The sequence below is a fragment of the Nomascus leucogenys genome, chromosome 12 (genome assembly GCF_006542625.1).
Source record: "Nomascus leucogenys isolate Asia chromosome 12, Asia_NLE_v1, whole genome shotgun sequence".
NCBI classification, from domain to species: domain Eukaryota; kingdom Metazoa; phylum Chordata; class Mammalia; order Primates; family Hylobatidae; genus Nomascus; species Nomascus leucogenys.
In genome coordinates, this window is record NC_044392.1 from 61004985 (window position 1) to 61024117 (window position 19133).

At 37.5% G+C, this 19133-nt stretch overlaps 1 protein-coding gene across 4 annotated transcripts in view; it reads right to left on the reverse strand.

Moving 5' to 3' along the window:
• Positions 1-19133, reverse strand: part of SYCP1 (synaptonemal complex protein 1) — a 141507-nt gene that overhangs the window by 24033 nt on the left and 98341 nt on the right. The window lies entirely within an intron of this gene.

A 19133-nucleotide genomic window follows, 5' to 3' on the forward strand; every position in this document is an offset into this window, starting at 1 on the left:
AATAACCAGTTTAGAGAACGGAAATGACCTGATGGAGCTGAAGAACACAGCATGAGAACGTCGTGAAACATACACAAGTATCAATAGCCGAATCAACCAAGAGGAAGAAAGGATATCAGAAACTGAAGATCAACTTAATAAAGTGTGAAGACAAGATTAGAGAAAACAGAATGAAAAGGAATAAACAAAGCCTCCAAGAAATATGGGACTATGTGAAAAGACCAAACCAATATTTGACTGGTGTACCTGAAAGTGACAGGGAGAACGGAACCAAGTTGGAAAACACACTTCAGGAGATTATCCAGGAGAACTTCCCCAATCTAGCAAGACAGGCCAACATTCAAATTCAGGAAATACAGAGACCACCACGAAGATACTCCTAGAGAAGAACAACCCCAAGACACATAATTGTCAGATTCACCAAGGTTGAAATGAAGGAAAAAATCTTAAGGGCAGCCACAGAGAAAGGTCAGGTTACCCACAAAAGGAAGCCCATCAGATTAACAGTGGATCTCTCTGCAGAAACTCTACAAGCCAGAAGAGAGTAGAGGCCAATATTCAACATTCTTAAAGAAAAGAATTTTCAACCCAGAATTTTATATCCAGCCAAACTAACCTTTATAAGTGAAGGAAAATAAAATCCTTTACAGACAAGCAATGCTAAGGGATTTTGTCACCACCAGGCCTGCCTTACAAAAGCTCCTGAAGGAAGCATTAAACATGGAAAGGAAAAACTGGTACCAGCCACTGCAAAAACAAACCAAAATGTAAAGACCATCAACACTATGAAGAAACTGCATCAATTAATGGGCAAAATAACCAGCTAGCATCATAATGACAGGATCAAATTCACACATAACAATATTAACCTTAAATGTAAACGAGCTAAATGCCCCAATTAAAAGACACAGACTGGCACATTGGATGAAGAGTCAAGACCCATTGGTGTGCTGTATTCAGGAGACCCATCTCACATGCAAAGACAAACACAGACTCAAAATAAACAGAAGTGGAATATATAAATATAAAAGCAAGTGGAAAGCAAACAAACAAACAAAAAAAGCAGAGATCGCAGTCCTAGTCTCTGACAAAACAGACTTTAAACCAACAAAGATCAAAAAAGACAAAGAAGGGCATTACATGATGGTAAAGGGATCAATGCAACAAGAAGAGCTAACTATCCTAAATACATGCACCCAATACAAGAGCACCCAGATTCATAAAGCAAGTTTTAAGAGACCTACAAAGAGACTTATACTCCCACACAATAATAGTGGGAAACTTTAACACTCCACTGTCAATATTAGACAGAACAATGAGACAGAAAATTAACAAGGATATTCATGACTTGAACTCAGCTCTGGACCAAACAGACCTAATAGACATCTACAGAACTCTCCACCCCAAAAACAACAGAATATATATTCTTCTCAGCACCACATAGCACTTATTCTAAAATCGAACATATAATTGGAAGTAAAACACCCTCAGCAAATGCAAAAGAACGGAAATCATTACAGTCTCTCAGATCACAGTACAATGAAATTAGAACTCAGGATTAAGAAACTCCCTCAAGGCTGAGTGCAGTGGCTCACGCCTGTAATCCCAGCACTTTGGGAGGCCGAGGAAGGCCAATCACCTGAGGTCAGAAGTTCAACAACAGCCTAGCCAACATGGTGAAACCCTGTCTCTACAAAAAGTACAAAAATTAGCCGGGTATGCTGGCACATGCCTGTAGTCCTGGCTACTTGGGAGGCTGAGACAGAAGAATCGCTTGAACCCGGGAGGCAGAGGTTGCAGTGAGTCAAGATGGCACCACTGCACTCCATCTAAAAAAAAAAAAGAAAGAAAGAAAACAGGAACTCACTCAAAACCACACAACTATGTAAAAACTAAACAACCTGCTCCTGAATGACTACTGGGTAAGTAACAAAATTAAGGCAGAACTAAATAAGTTCTTTAAAACCAATGAGAACAAAGACACAACGTACCAGAATCTCTGGGACACAGCTAAAGCAGTGTTTATAGGGAAATTTATGGCACTAAATGCCCACATCAGAAAGCGGGAAAGATCTAAAATCAACACCCTAACATCACAATTAAAAGAAATAGAGAAGCAAAACAAATTCAAAAGCTGGCAGAAGACAAGAAATAATTAAGGTCAGAGCAGAACTGAAGGACATCGAGACATGAAAAACCCTTCAAAAAAATCAATGAATCCAGGAGCTGGTTTTTTGAAAAGATTAACAAAATAGATAGACTGCTAGCCAGACTAATAAAGAAGAAAAGAGAGAAAAATCAAATAGACACAATAAAAAATGATACAGGGGATATCACCACTGATCCCACAGAAATAGAAACTACCATCAAAGAATACTATAAACACCTCTACACAAATAAACTAGAAAATCTAGAAGAAATGAATAAATTCCTGGACACATACACCCTCCCAAGACTAAACCAGGGAGAAGTCAAATCCCTGAATAGACCAATAACAAGTTCTGAAATTGAGGCAGTAATTAATAGCCTACCACCCAAAAAATCCCAGGACCAGATGGATTCACAGCCAAATTCTACCAGAGGTACAAAGAGGAGCTGGTACCATTGCTTCTGAAACTATTCCAAACAGAAAAAGAGGGACTCCTCCCTAACTCAGTTTATGAGGCCAGCATCATCCTTATACCAAAACCTGGCAGACACAACAAAAAAGGAAAATTTCAGGCCAATATCCCTGATGAACATTGATGTGATAATTCTCAATAAAATACTGGCAAACCTAATCCAGCAGCACATCAAAAAGCTGATCCACCACGATCAAGTTGGCTTCATCCCTGGGATGCAAGGCTGGTTCAACATATGCAAATCAATAAACATAATCCATCACACAAACAGAACCATGTAAAAGGCACATGATTATCTCAATAAATGCAGAAAAGGCCTTCAATAAAATTCAATATCCCTTCATGCTAAAAACACTCAATAAACTATGTATTGATGGAACATATCTCAAAATAATAAGAGCTAATTATGACAAACCCATAGCCAATATCATACTGAATGGGCCAAACCTGGAAGTATTCTCTTTGAAAACCAGCACAAGACAAGGATACCCTCTCTCACCACTCCTATTCAACATAGTATGGGAAGTTCTGGCCAAGGCAACCAGGCAAGAGAAACAAATAAAGGGCATTCAAATAGGAAGACAGGAAGTTAAATCGTCTCTGTTTGCAGAAGACATGATCGTATACTTAGAAAACCCTATCATCTCAGCCCAAAAACTCCTTAAGCTGATAAGCAACTTCAGCAAACTCAGGATACAAAATCAATGTGCAAAAATCACAAGTATTCCTATACACCAATAACAAACAGCCAAATCATGAGTGAACTCCCAGTCACAATTACTACAAAGAGAATAAAATACCTAGGAATACAACTTACAAGGGATGTGAAGGACCTCTTCAAGGAGAACTACAAACCACTGCTCAAGGAAATAAGAGAGGACACAAACAAATGGAAAAACATTCCATGCTCATGGATAGGAAGAATCAATATCATGAAAATGGCCATATTGCCCAAAGTAATTTACAGATTCAATGCTATCCCCATCAAGCTACCATTGACTTTCTTCACAGAATTACAAAAAACTACTTTAAATTTCATATGGAACAAAAAAAGAGCCCATATATCCAAGACAATCCTAAGCCAAAAGAACAAAGCTACAGGCATCATGCTACCTGACTTCAAACTATACTACAAGGCTACAGTAACCAAAACAGCATGGTACTGGTACCAAAACAGAATGGAACAGAACAGAGCCCTCAGAAATAACACCACACATCTACAACCATCTGATCTTTGACAAACCTGACAAAAACAAGAAATGGGGAAAGGATTCCCTATTTAATAAACGGTTTTGGGAAAACTGGCTAGCCATATGCAGAAAACTGAAACTGGACCCCTTCCTTACACCTTATATAAAAATTAACTCAAGATGGATTAAAGACTTAAACTTAAGACCTAAACCCATTAAAAGCCCTAGAAAAAAAACCTAAGCAATACCATTCAGGACATAGGCATGGGCAAAGACTTCATAACTAAAATGCCAAAAACAATTGCAACAAAAGCCAAAATAGACAAATGGGATCTAATTAAATGAAAGAGCTTCTGCACAGCCAAAGAAACTACCATCAGAGTGAACAGGCAACCTACAGAATGGGAGAAAATTTTTGCAATCTATCCATCTGACAGAAGGGTAGTATCCAGAATCTACAAGGAACTTAAACAAATTTACAAGAAAATAACAAACAACCCCATCAAAAAGTGGGCAAAGGATATGAACAGACACTTCTCAAAAGAAGACACTTATGCAGCCAACAAACATGAAAAAAAAGCTCATCATCACTGATCATTAGAGAAATGCAAATCAAAACCACAAGGAGATACCATCTTACACAAGTTAGAATGGCAATCATTAAAAAGTCAGGAAACAACAGACACTGGAGAGGATGTGGAGAAATAGGAATGCTTTTACACAGTTGGTGGGAGTGTAAATTAGTTCAACCATTGTGGAAGACAGCGTAGTGATTCCTCAAGGATCTAGAACCAGAAATACCATTTGATCCAGCAATCTCATTACTGGGTATATACCCAAAGGATTATAAATCATGCTACTATAAAGACACATGCACACATATATTTATTGCAGCATTATTCACAATAGCAAAGACTTGGAACCAACCCAAATGTCCATCAATGATAGACTGGATAAAGAAAATGTGGCACATATACACCATGGAATACTATGCAGCCATAAAAAAGAGTTAGTTCATGTCCATTACAGGGACATGGATGAAGCTGGAAACCATCATTCTCAGCAGACTAACACAGAAACAGAAAACCAAACACCACATGTTCTCACTTGAAAGTGGAAGCTGAACAATGAGAACATATAGGCACAGAGATGGGAACATCACACACTGGGGTCTGTCAGGGGGTGGGGGTCAAGGGGAGGGATAGCATTAGGAGAAATACCTAATGTAGATGACGGGTTGGTGGGTGCAGCAAACCAACATGGCACATGTATACCTATGTAACAAACCTGCATGTTCTGCACATGTATCTCAGAATTTAAAGTATAATAAAAAAGAAAAAATACTTTTAAAAAAATGAACAAAGCCTCCAAGAAGCTTGGGATTATGTTGAACAAACAAACCTAAGAAAAATTGGTGTTCCTGAGGAAGAAGAGAAATCTAAGACTTTGGAAAATTTATTTGAGGGAGTAATCAAGGAAAACTTCCCTGACCTTGCTAGAGATCTAGACATCCAAACACAAGAGGCTCAAAGAATACCCAGGAAATTCATTGCAAAGGATCATAATCTAGGCACATAGTCATCAAATTATCTAAAGTCAAAATGAAGGAAAGAATCTTAAGAGCTGCGAGGCAAAAGCATCAAGCTAACCAATAAAGGAAAACCTATTGGATTAACAGCAGACTTCTCAGCAGAAACCTTACAAGCTAGTAGGGACTGGGGTCTTATCTTTAGGCTCCTTAAACAAAATAATTATCAGCCAAGAATTTTGTATCCAGTGTAACTAAGCTTCAAAAATGAAGAAAAGATAAAGTCTTTTTCAGACAAACAAATGCTGAGAGAATTCGCCACTACCAAGCTAACACTACAATAACTGCTAAAAGGAGCTCTACATCTTGAAACAAAACCTAAAAATACACCAAAATAGAATTTCCTTAAAGCATAAATCTTACAAGGCCTATAAAACAATAATACAATGAAAAAAAGTCAAGGTATTCAGGCAACAAATAGCACAATGAATGGAAGAGTACCTCACATCTCAATACTAGTGTTGAATGTAAATGGCCTAAATGCTCCACTTAAAAGATACAGAATGGCAGAATGTATAAGAATTCACCAACCCAAGTATGTGCTGTCTTTAAGGGACTCACCTAACATAACGCATAAGGACTCACATAAACTTAAGGTAAAGGGGTGGAAAAAGATATTCCATGCAAATGGACACCAAAAGCAGGCAAGAGTAGTTATTCTTACATCAGACAAAACAGACTTTAAAGCAACAACAGTTTAAAAAGACAAAAAAAAAAAAATAAAAAATAAAAAAAATAAAAAAATAAAAAGACAAAAAAAAGACATTACATAATAATAAGAGGACTTGTTTAACAGGAAAATATCACAGACCTAAAAATATATGCACCTAACACTGGTTCTCCCAAATGTATAAAACAATGACTACTAGACCTTAAAAATGAGATAGACATGCTGGGTGCAGTGGCTCACACCTGTAATCCCAGCACTTTGGGAGGCTGAGGTGGGCCAGATCACCTGAGGTCAGGAGTTCAAGACCAGCCTGGCCAACACAGTGAAACCCTGTCTCTACTAAAAAAATACAAAAATTAGCTGGATGTTGTGCCAGGTGCCTATAATCTCAGCTACTCTACTTGGGAGGCTGATACAGGAGAATCACTTGAACCTGAGAGGCGAAGGTTTCAGTGAGCTGAAATCGTGCCACTGCACTCCAGCCTGGGCAAAAAGGTAAGACTCCATCTCAAAAAAAGAGAGAGAGAGATAGGTGGCAACACAAATAATAGTGGGGGACTTCAATACTTCACTGGCAGCACTAGACAGGTCATCAAGACAGAAAATCAACAAAGAAAAAATGGACTTAAACTATACCCTGGAACAGAAGCACTTAACAGGTATTTACAGAACATTCTACCTAACAACTGCAGAATATACATTCTATTCATCACCACATGTAACATTCTCCAAGACAGACCATATGAAAGGCCACAAAACAAGTCTCAATGAATTAAGAACATCGAAATTATATCAAGTACTCTCTCGGACCACAGTGGAATAAAATTGGAAATCAACTCCAAAAGGAACTCTCAAAACCAGGCAAATACGTGGAGATTAAATAATCTTCTCCTGAATGATCTTTGGGTCAACAATGAAATCAAGATGGAAATTTTAAAATTCTTTCAACTAAACTATAATAGTGACACAGCCTATCAATGCCTCTGAGATACAGCAAAAGCAGTGCTAAGAGGAAAGTTCATAGCATTAAATGCCTACATCAAAAAGTCTGAAAGAGCACAAATAGACAATCTAAGGTCACATCTCAAAGAGCTAGAGGAACAAGAACAAACCAAACCCAAATTCAGCAGAAGAAAAGAAATTACAAAGATCGGAGCATAACTAAATGAAATTGAAACAAAAAATACAAAAGATAAATGAAACAAAAAGCTAGTTCGTTGAAAACACAAACAAAATTGATAGACCACTTGTGAGATTAACCAAGAAAACAGAAGATTCAAATAAGCTCAATTAGAAATGAAACAGGAGATATTACAACTGATACCAGAGAAATAAAAAAGATCAAGGCTACTATGAACACCTTAACATGCACAAACTAGAAAACCTAGAAGAGATGGATAAATTCCTGGAAATATACAACCCTCCTAGATTAAACCAGGAAGCAAGAGAAACTCTGAACAGACCAATAACAAGCAGCAAGATTGAAATGGTAATTTTAAAAAACTGCCAATAAAAGTAGTCCAGGAGCAGGTGGATTCACAGTTGAATTCTGTCAGACATTCAAAGAATTGGTACCAATCCTATTGAAACTATTCCAAAAGATAGAGTAAGAGAAAATCCCCCCTAGATCATTCTATGAAGCCAGTATCACCCTAATACCAAAACCAGGAGAGAACAAAATAAAAAAAGAAAACTACAGACCAATATCCCTGATGAACACAGATGCACAAATCCTCAACAAAATACTAGCTAACCGAGCCTAACAGCATATCAAAAAGATAACACATTTCTCAAAAGAAGATATACCAATGGCAAACAGGTATATGAAAAGGTGCTCAACATCATTGATCATCAGAGAAATGCAAATCAAAACTACAATGAGATACCATCTTACCCCAGCTAAAATGGCTTTTATCCAAAAGTCAGGCAATAACAAATGCTGATGAGGACGTGGAGAAAAGGGAACCCTCATACACTGCTGGTGGGAATGTAAATTAGTACAATCACTATGGAGAACAGTTTGGAGGTTCCTCAAAAAACTAAAAATAGGCCGGGGGTGGTGGCTCACGCCTGTAATCCCAGCACTTAGGGAGGCCAAGGTGAGTGGATCACCTGAGGTCAGGAGTTTGAGACCAGCCTGGCCAACATGGCAAAACCCCATCTCTACTAAAAACACAAAAATTAGCCAGGGGTGATGGTGCATGCCTGTGATCCCAGCTACTCAGGAGGCTGAGGCAGGAGAATCACTTGAACCCAGGAGGTGGAGGTTGCAGTGAGCTGAGATCACACCACTGCACTCCAGCATGGGCAACAGAGCAAGACTCCATCTCAAAAAAAAAAAAAAAAAAAAAAAGCAAACTAAAAATAATCAGCTACTATAGACTATATGATCCAGTCATCCCACTGCTAGGTATATACCCAAAAGAAAAGAAATCCATAATCCATATACCTAAGAAATATCTACACTCCCATGTTTACTGTAACACTGTTCACAACAGTCAAGATTTGGAAGCAACCCAAATGTCCATCAACTGATGAATGGATAAAGAAAATGTGGCGCATACACACCATGAAGTACTATTCAGCCATAAAAAAGAATAAGATCCTGTGATTTGCAACATGGGTGGAACTGGAGGTCATTATGTTAAGTGAAATAAGCCAGGCACAGAAAGACAAACTTTGCATGTTCTCACTTGTCTGTGGGTACTAAAAATTGTAGCCATTGAACTCATGGAGATAGAGAATAGAAGGATGGTTATCAGAGGCTGGGAAGGGTAGTAGGGAGGAGGGGAGGGGGTGTGTGGGGAAAGGGGAATGGTTAATGGATATAAAAAATAGAAAGAATGAATAAGATATAGCATTTGATAGCACAATAGAGTGATTATGGCCAATAATTTAATTGGACATTTTAAAATAACTAAAAGAGTATAGTTGGATTGTTTGTAATACAAAGGATAAATGCTTGAGGTGATGGATACCTCATTCACTCTGATAAAATTATTACACAATGTATGCTTCTATCAAAATATCCCATATACCCCATAAATGTACACACCTACAATATACCCACAAAAATTAAAAATTAAAAGAAAGAAAACTATAGCTCAATAGCTCTCATAAATGTAGATGCAAAAAATTCTCAGCTCAAAATGCTAGCAAACCAAATCCAGCAAAATAAAATGAGGATTATATACCATGACCAAGTAGAATTTCTGCCAAGAATGTAAAGTTGGTTTCACATCTGAAAATCAATTACTGTAATACGTAATATTAATGGAATAAAGGGAAAAACCCACATGATCATCTCAACAGACATGGAAAAAGCATTTCACAAATTTAACACCCTTTCATGGTAAAACAAAAGAGAACAAAACAACCTTTAAACTAATTAGGAATAGAAGAGAACTTTCTCAGTTTGATAAAGGACATCTAGATAAACTGAATTTCATTAAAATGAAAACTTTTGTGTTGCAAATGATACCAACATGAAACTGAAAAAACAACCCAAAGAATGAGAGAAAATATCTGCAAATAGTACATCATATAAATAACATGTATCTGAAATAAAGAACTCTTTTTTTTTTTTTTTTTGAGATGGAGTCTCATTCTGTCACCCAGGCTGGAGTGCAGTGGCAAAATCTCAGCTCACTGCAAGCTCTACCTCCCGGGTTCATGCCATTCTCCTGCCTCAGCCTCCCGAGTAGCTGGGACTACAGGCACCCACCACCATGCCCGGCTAATTTTTTTTTTTGTATTTTTAGTAGAGACGGGGTTTCACCGTGTTAGCCAGGATAGACTCAATCTCCTGACCTTGTGATCCGCCCACCTCAGCCTCCCAAAGTGCTGGGATTACAGGCATGAGCCACTGCACCTGGCCTGAAATAAAGAACTCTTAAAACTGAATAATAAAAAGATAAATTACTAAATAATTTTTATTGATATATAATAGTTGTATATATTTTGGGAGTACATGTGATATTTTGGTATCTGTATATGATACATAACGATCAAAATCAGAGTAATTAGGATATCTATCATCTCAAACATTTATCATTTCTTTGTGTTGGAAATATTCCAATTCTTCTCCTATAGCTCTTTTGAAGTATTCAATATTTTGAAACCTACACTAGCCCTATTGTGCTACCAAACACTGGAACTTATATCTTTTATCTAATTGTATATTTGTACCCATTAATCAATCCCTCTTCATCCCTCCCTCCCCACTACCCTTCTCAGCCTCCAGTAACCACCACTGTATTTACTACCTCCATGAGATAATTTTTTAAGCTCCCACATATGAGTGAGAATATTTAACAGTTGGTTTTCCTGTGCCTAGCTTATTTCACATAACCTAATATCCTCCAGCTCCATCCATGCAGTTGCAAATGACAAAATTTCCTTCTTTTTTATGGGTGATTAATATTCCATTGCATATGGAATGTATACCACATTTTCTTTATCCAATCACTTGTTAATGAACACTTAGTTGATTCCATATTTTGGCAATTGTGAATAGTGCTACAGTGAACATGGGAATGTAGATCTCTCTTCAATATGCTGATTTCCTTTCTTTTGGATATATACTCAGTAGTGGGATTGCTGGGTCATAAGGTAGCTCTATTTTTAGTTTTTTGAGGAACCTCTAGACTGTTTTCCATAATGGCTGTACCAATTTACACTCCCAGCAACAGTAAACAAGGGTTCCCTTTGCTCCACATCCTCATCAACACTTACTATCTTTTGACTTTTAACAGGTTATATCTCATTGCGGTGGTGCTGATTTGCGTTTCCCTGATGATTAGTGATGTTGAGCATGTTTTCATATACCTGTTTCCATCTGTATGTCTTCTTTTGAGAAATGTTGATTCAAGATTTTGCCCAATTTTTAATCAGATAATTTGGGGTTTTTTGCTATTGAATTGTTTGAGTTTCTTATATATTCTGGTTATTAATCTCTTGTTGGATGGATAGTTTCCAAACATGTTCTCCCATTCCAAGGGTTGACTTTTCTCACTTTGCTGTTTCCTTTGCTGTGCAGAAACTTTGTAGCTTAATATAATCCTGTTTTATCCATTTTTGCTTTCATTGCCTATGCTTTTTGAGGTCTTACTCAAATAATCTTTGACCAGACCAATGCCCTGTAGCATTTACCCAGTGTTTTCTTTCAGTAATTTCATAGTTTCAGGTCTCGTATCTAAGTAAACAATGTTTACTTAAGGAGTTCAAGACCAGTTTAGGCAACATAGCAAGACCCCTGCAAAAAAATTTAAAAATTAGCTGGGTGTGGTGGTGCTCACTTGTAGTCCCAGCTACTTAGTAGGCTGAGACCAGAGGATCTCTTGAACCCAGGAGTTGGAGATTCCAGTGAGCTATGATTGTACCATTGCACTTCATCCTGGGCAAGAGAGAGAAATCCTGTTTCCACAAAAAACAAACTAACAAACAAGAACAACAACAACAAAGCCTGGCCATTTCTAATTCTTTGAGAGATCACACATTTCTATCAATTTAGGGTCAGTCTCTGGCACCTTATTTTGTCTGTTTGGTGAGGTTATATTTCCCTTAATGTTCTTGATGCTTGTGGATATGTGACAATGTCTGCACACTGAGAGATTAAGTATTTAATTGTCTGCACAGTCTGCCTTTGTTTGTGCTTCTCAGTGATTCTAGTGATTCTAAGAAGTCTGGTTGTTGTGTTTCCTGAGCCTGTGACCACTGCAGCCATCTCGGCACTAGAGGATGCTTGCCATCAGTCTTGCCATCAGTCTGCTGCATCTGCCATCAGATGCTTGCCATCAGTCCACACTTGCCATCAGTCTTGCAAGGACTCCAAGGTTGACATGCTGTTCCAGCCCAGATAAGACTGGGAAAGATCCAAGGAGGGTACTAGAGCTGTATGGGAATGCTGACCAGGGACCTGAGTTCAGAAGATTGTCCCAGTGGCTGAGATGGACATGCCTCCCAGCAGCTCTCTGCATGGGCAAGATAGGATGTCAAGTGCAGCTTGAGGGGCTGGAGTTGACATAGTTCCCCTCAGGATCTGCTGTGGGTTGGAGGCTGGAGAGCCTAGTCTTGGTGGCTGAGAGAACACATGTCTCCTAGGAGAACCCTGCACAGACAGAATAGTTTCCTAAGTGTAGCAGGATGGACTGCAGCTGAGAATCAGCTCCCTCAGATTACTGTGAGATAGAGGTTGGAATGCCCATCCCATTGGATTAGAGGAATGTACATCTCTCAGCAGGGCCCTGCACAGACAGGATATTTCCCTGATTGCAGCAGGAAGGGCCAGACCTGTGACTGTCCCCCCACCACCCATCCAAGATCTGCTGAGGGACACGGGCTGGAGAGCCCATCTTGTTAGCCCAAACAGGTACACATCTCCCAGACAAGGTAGATCTCAGAGACAGCACAAGGAAAGAGGTTGGTGATCCTATTCAGGATGGCTTAGACTCCTCAGCTGCGAGGTATGGGTGAGTCTCCCTCTGGGTCCTTGTGTTAGCAGTTCTCAGCTGGGACCTCAAATAAAGTGGGCTAGAGAAGTGCCACAAAGCAACTATTATGTTCACTGCCAAAACCAATATCAGCAAGCAGACAAGCCTTTCTATCAAGGCACTAATAGTGTGATTCCCCCTGGACTCTTTGGCAGATGGTTTTGATTGCAAGCTCAAGGACAAACAGGGCTATAGCCAAGCCACTTAGAGGACTGGGCCATTCCTGGGCTTGAACCTAGGAGCAAGCTCAGTAGGTCAGCCACCTGTGACCTACTGTCAGTCTGCACTCTCAAAATGACCCTCCAAGGTCTTCGGTTCCATGAGGGTTTCAGAGACTCCCACTGTTGTCCTGAGGCTCCCAAAGTGAGATTTTGACTGGATAGGTGCAGAATTCTTGTTGTTTTGAGGAGATATGAGTGGGTTAATGGTGACCCTGAAACAGCCTAATTAACCATTACAAAAATTGAATTTATTGTTTAAAAGTCCTTTTCAGAAATCTACAAGCCTGGATACTTTCAGTGGAGAAGGCTACCAGTCTACCAAACAGAAAGAAAAATTAACACCAATTTTATACAATCTCTTCCTGCAAACAGAAGCAAGGAAAACAGTTCCAGACTCACGATATCATAACCAGACAAGATAGTATAAAGAAGAAAACTACAGACCAATATTTCTCATGAACTTAGATTTAAAATCCTCAACAAAATATTAGCAGATTAAATCTAGCAAGTGCCCTCTCTCTCTCTCTCTGTTTCTCACTCTCCATATGTATATGTCATACACCAAATGGGACTTATTCTAGGGAATAGCATTCAAAAATCAACCAAAGTAATCCACCATATCAACAAGATAAAAAGAAAAATCATATGATAATATCAATCAATGCAGAAAAAGCATCTGATAAAATCCAATACCAATTCATGATTTTTAAAAACTCTAATTAAATTACTACAGGGAGATTACATCAACTTGATTTTTTAAATCTAGAAAAAAATCTATAGCTAACATCATACTTATTGGCTAAAAAATTGAATGCTTTTCTCCCTACATTTATCAATACTGCAAGTATGTATGCTCTCGCCACTTATTAGTCTACCACATGGTACTGGAAGTTCTAGTCACTCACTGCAATAAGTCAAGAAAAAGAAATAAATGCCAGGCGCAGTGGCTCATGCCTGTAATGCCAGCACTTTGGGAGGCCAAGGCAGGCAGATCACGAGGTCAAGAGATTGAGACCATCCTGGACAACACAGTAAAACCCCGTCTCTACTACAAAGACAAAAATTAGCTGGGCATGGTGGCATGTGCCTGTAGTCCCAGCTACTCGGGAGGCTGAGGCAGGAGAATCTCTTGAACCCGGATGGTGGAGGTTGCAGTGAGCCGAGATCATGCCACTGCACTCCAGCCTGGTGACAGAGCAAGACTCCATCTCAAAAATAAATAAAAATAAAAATAAAAATAAATAAAAAGCATACTGACTGGAAAGGATAAAATAAAATATAATAATTATTATTGTATTTATTAATTTTTTTATCCTTTCCAATCATCCTGCAGATGACAAATGTCTGCACAGAAAATCACAAAGAATAAAAATAAGCATTATAGAGCTAATAAATAAGTTTAGCATAGGCACAGGATACAAAATAAACACAAAAATCAATCATGTTTCTATACACTAATGATGAGCATATAGGAAACAAAATTAAAAACACAATCTATTGCACTGCATGATGACCACCACTAATAATAAGATATTGCATATTTTAAAATTGTTAAAAGATTTTTAACGTTCTCACGTCAAAAAAATGATAAGCTGGCAAGGTCATAGACATGTTAATTAGCTTGACTGAATCTTCTATAACGTACACGTACGTATATCAACATGTCACATTGCATCTCATAAATGTACCCAATTACTATTTGTCAATTCAAAATTAATAAAAATAAGAACAAATGTCTATTTTTTTCAATTGCATGAAAGGAAATGAAATAGATATACATTTAACAAAACAGGTTTAGAGGCTATATAATAGAAATTATGAAATTCTTATGAAAGAAATCAAATATCTAATAAATGGAGAAAAATACCATGCTATATATTTGAAAACTCAACAAAGATGTCAATTTTCCTCAAACTGTGATCTATAGGTTTAATAAATTTTCTATCAAAATCCCAGCAAGGTTTTTGTAAAAATAAACAAATTTATTCTAAAATATATGGAAAGTAACAGGTACTAAAACATCTAAAACAATCTTGACAGAGAAAAATAAAGTAGGAGAATCATTTTACTTGATATTAAGGCTTACTATAAAATAATCATGGCAGTGATATTGGTGAAGAGACACATAGATCAATGGAACAGAATAAAGACCATAGAAATAGATCCATAAGAACATGCCTAACTAGTTTTTGACAAAAGTTTGAAAGTAACTCAATGGAGATAAAGTAGTCTTTTCAACAGCTGGTGATAGAGCAATCTGAGATCCATAGGCAAAAAACTGAACTTCACGCTTTATATAACAATTAACTCAAAATGGATCACAGACATAAGCATAAAAAATAAAATTCCAAATAAAGCTTTTACAAAAAGACACAGGACAAAGTCTTTGGGATCTAGAGCTAGGCAAAGAGTTCTTAGACTTGGGATCAAAAGCATGATCCATAAAAAGAAAAACTGAGAAATTAAAATTTATCAAGATTAAAAACTTGTTCTGCAAAAAAACCGTTAGAATAAAAAGATAAGCTATAGACTGGGAGCATACACTGGCAAACCACATATTTGATGCTATGGTTTGAATGTTTGTACCCTCCAAAATTCATGGTGAAATTTGGTTGTCATTGTGGCACTGTTAGGAGGTAGGACATTTGGAAGGTGATAGGGCCATGAGGGCTCTGCCCTTATGGGTGGCAGGAATCCCATCATAAAAAGGCATGTTTGGCCCTCTTTTTATTCTTTGCCTTTTTGCCTTCCACCATATGAAGACAGGGCATTTCTCTCTCTGGAGGATGCCACAGAAGGCCCTCACCAGATGCTGGCACCTTGATCTTGAACTTCCCATTTTCCAGAACTGTGAGAAAAATACATTTCTGTTCTTTATAAATTACCCAGTCTCAAGTATTCTGTTATAGCAACACAAATGGACTAGGTCCTCTGACAGAGGACTAATAATTACATTATATAAAGAATTCTCAAAATTCAACAGGTAAAAACAAGTCTAATTAGAAAATTAGTTAAAAATAAAAACACAGATACAAATCTCATCTTGAATTGTAGTTCCCATTATCCCCACATGTTGTGGGAGGGTACCTAGAGGGAGGTAATTGAATCATGAGTTTGGTTACCCCCATGCTGCTGTTCTCGTGACAGTGAGTTCTCACAAGATCAGTGGTTTTATAAGGAGCTTTTCCCCCTTTGCTTGGCATTCATTATCCTTCCTGCTGCCATGTGAAGGGCATGTTTGCTTTCCCTTCCACCATAATTGTAAGTTTCCTGAGGCCTCCCCAGCCCTGTGGAACTGTGAGTCAATTAAACCTCTTTTCTTTATAAATTACCCAGTCTCAGGTATGTCTTTATTAGCAGCATGAGAATAGACTAATACACTGTTCAACAGCAGAAAAATGCAAATTAGAACCACAATGAATTATGACTACAAACCTGCAAGAATAACTAAAACAAAAAATAGCAAGTTGCTGCTGGTAAGGATGCAGAGAAACTGGATCATTTATACATTGCTTATGGTAATGTAAAATGGTACCACCACTTTGGAAAATAGTTTGGCAGTTGCTTATGAAACTAATATGCAACTGCCATACAATTTAGCAATTGTATTCTTAGGTAGTTGTTTCAGAAAAATGAAAACAGGTTCACACCAAAACCTGTACACAGGTGTTCATAACAGCTTTATTTATAACAGCTCAAAACTAGAAACAACTAGGTACCCTTGACTGGGCAAACTCTTAAACTGTGGTACATCCATACCACAGAATACTACTTGGCAATAAAAACTAAAAAAAATTTATTTACATTTTTCTATCTGCTTTCCAACTTTCTATATACTCAGGTTGGACTAACAACTTGGATAAATCTTCAAGGAGCAAAGCTGATAACAAAAGGTTACATAGTGTTTGAATCCATCTAGATAACATTCTCGAAATGGCAAAATTATAGAAATGGAGAACATGTTAGTGATTGCCAGGGGTGGGGGAGGGAGGTGGATGTGGCTATAAAAGGGCAATATGAGGAATCTTTATGGAGATGGAACTGTTCTGTATCTTGTGTCAATGTCAAAATCCTGGTTGTGATATTGTCCTACAATTTGTAAGATGTGACCATGGGGGGAAACTTAATAAAGGATACATGGGATCTCTCTATATTATTTCTTACAACTGCATGTGAATCTACAACTATCTCAAAATAAAAAGCTTAATTAAAAGAAACTACACTGGCACCTATAACTTTCCTCCCTCTTCAAAGTGTTTTTCAGTCTGTTTTCTTCACCTTAGAATCTAAGCTCTTTCAAGAACTATTAAATATTTTGTAAAGAAATATCTATCTTAAGTTTAATAATAATTCTGCAATTCCAATTTCAAATTATTTTTTCCAATAAATTCAAATATAATATGCATATTTTAGTTTAACTAATATGGCATTTTGTTCAAAGGTATTCTTTATCTTTCTTGATATGTGTAAGTGTATCTGACTATGGTTCTTTTTGTTTTTGTTTTTTCATAAAGGAGCCATATGAAGTGATATATGCCCAAAATAAATAAAAGTTATTCTGGGATGTAAACTCTAGAATCCCATCAACATTTTCCTCTACATTTGTATATATTACTTACATTCTTAAAATGTGTATAAAAGTGTAATTTAGGCCAGGCGTGGTGGCTCAGGCCTGTAATCCCAGCACTTTGGGAGGCCGAGGCAGGCAGATCACAAGGTCAGGAGATCGAGACCATCCTGGCTAACACAGTGAAACCCCATCTCTACTAAAAATACAAAAAATTAGCCAGGCATGGTGGCGGGCGCCTGTAGTCCCAGCTACTCAGGAGGCTGAGGCAGGAGAATGGTGTGAACCTGGGAGGCGGAGCTTGCAGTGAGCTGAGATTGCACCACTGCACTCCAGCCTGGGAGACAGAGTGAGACTCCATCTCAAAAAAAAAAAAAAAGTGTAATTTAACATAATAATGTATATATGTATGTATAATTAGCATTCATCATTAGCTAGATAATCAGTCTATAGATTATAATTATACCTTCATTTTATGTCCTCATGTACATTCATAAATACTGACTATATTTTACAGCATAAAGAAAATGCCAAAGAAATTTCCAAAAAGTAACAATAGTATAGACAATGCAATAAAAGTAGACATTTTTTAAATAGAAGAAGACCACCTAAAGGTATTATCTCTATAACTATTAGTCCAATCTGAGTATATAGAAAGTTGGAAAGCAGATGGAAAAACAGTAAACTCTGAGACATGGGTTTGTAGGCTATTCTTACCCTTTTTGTACTTTTCTGTATTAATATTTTATAAAATATAAACATAATGTGTTTTTATTAAACAATATAAATTTATGTATACAATAAATCCTTATATCAACGAGCTCAGACTAAATTATACTGTAGCAACAACCCTAGACCTTAGTGGATTACAAGAGAAGTTTATTTCTCAACCACATTACATGTCAGTTACAGACTGGTTTCTACCCTACTCCTTGTTATCTCCAGGAATCTAGGCTGAAGAAGCAACTTCTACGTCAGTCTCAAGGCCAAAGGAAAAGAGAGGCTGGGAAGACGATGTGGTGTCTCTTAAAGCATCCTCTCAGGAAAGCCACTTTTGCTCACATTCCATTGGGCAAAATAAAACATTTGGCCAAATCTGAAGTCAGCAAGGTGGAAATACATAATTCTTCCTTTGGGAGGGACCCTAATAGAAAAGGGCAGCATACATTTTGAATAAAACAATCTATCACAAGCCCAAATTTTTTAAATATATCTATGTAATGGCATATTTGTGTGTGTGCATGTGTGCACATGTGTGTGTTTATATATTTTTTCATAGATAAATGATCAGAAAGAAACACAATATGATGTAAATGGAGGTCCTAAATTATTTTTGATATGCAAATAAAAAAGAAGCCCTTAAATTTGTTAATAAGGAGTTCAGTGTGACCCAAGACAAGAAAGCAGTTAGGCCAATAGCTAAATTGTAATAGGTGAGGGGATAAGAACTGAAGAAACAGACTAATACTTAAGAAAAGAACAGAATAGTATAGCAGCTTAAGCAGTTTAATGGTTTAAGTTTTTATAAGATGATAGAAATGAGACAGTATAGGGAAGGGATTCAGCCCTGGTAGACCACAGACATGGTAATCAAGACTCCATGGGCCTCACATATCAAGGCATATTCTCTCCCCTACCTTCCTGTCTCCCTTAATAAGCTGACCCAAGTCACATAGCAGAAGGAGGACCTCCCCTAACTTAGCTGACTAGGCTGAATTCTTAAGTATCAAAAGAAGAAACTAATTGTTTATCTCCTTGAAGTGATGTCTCCCAAGGTTACTAAAA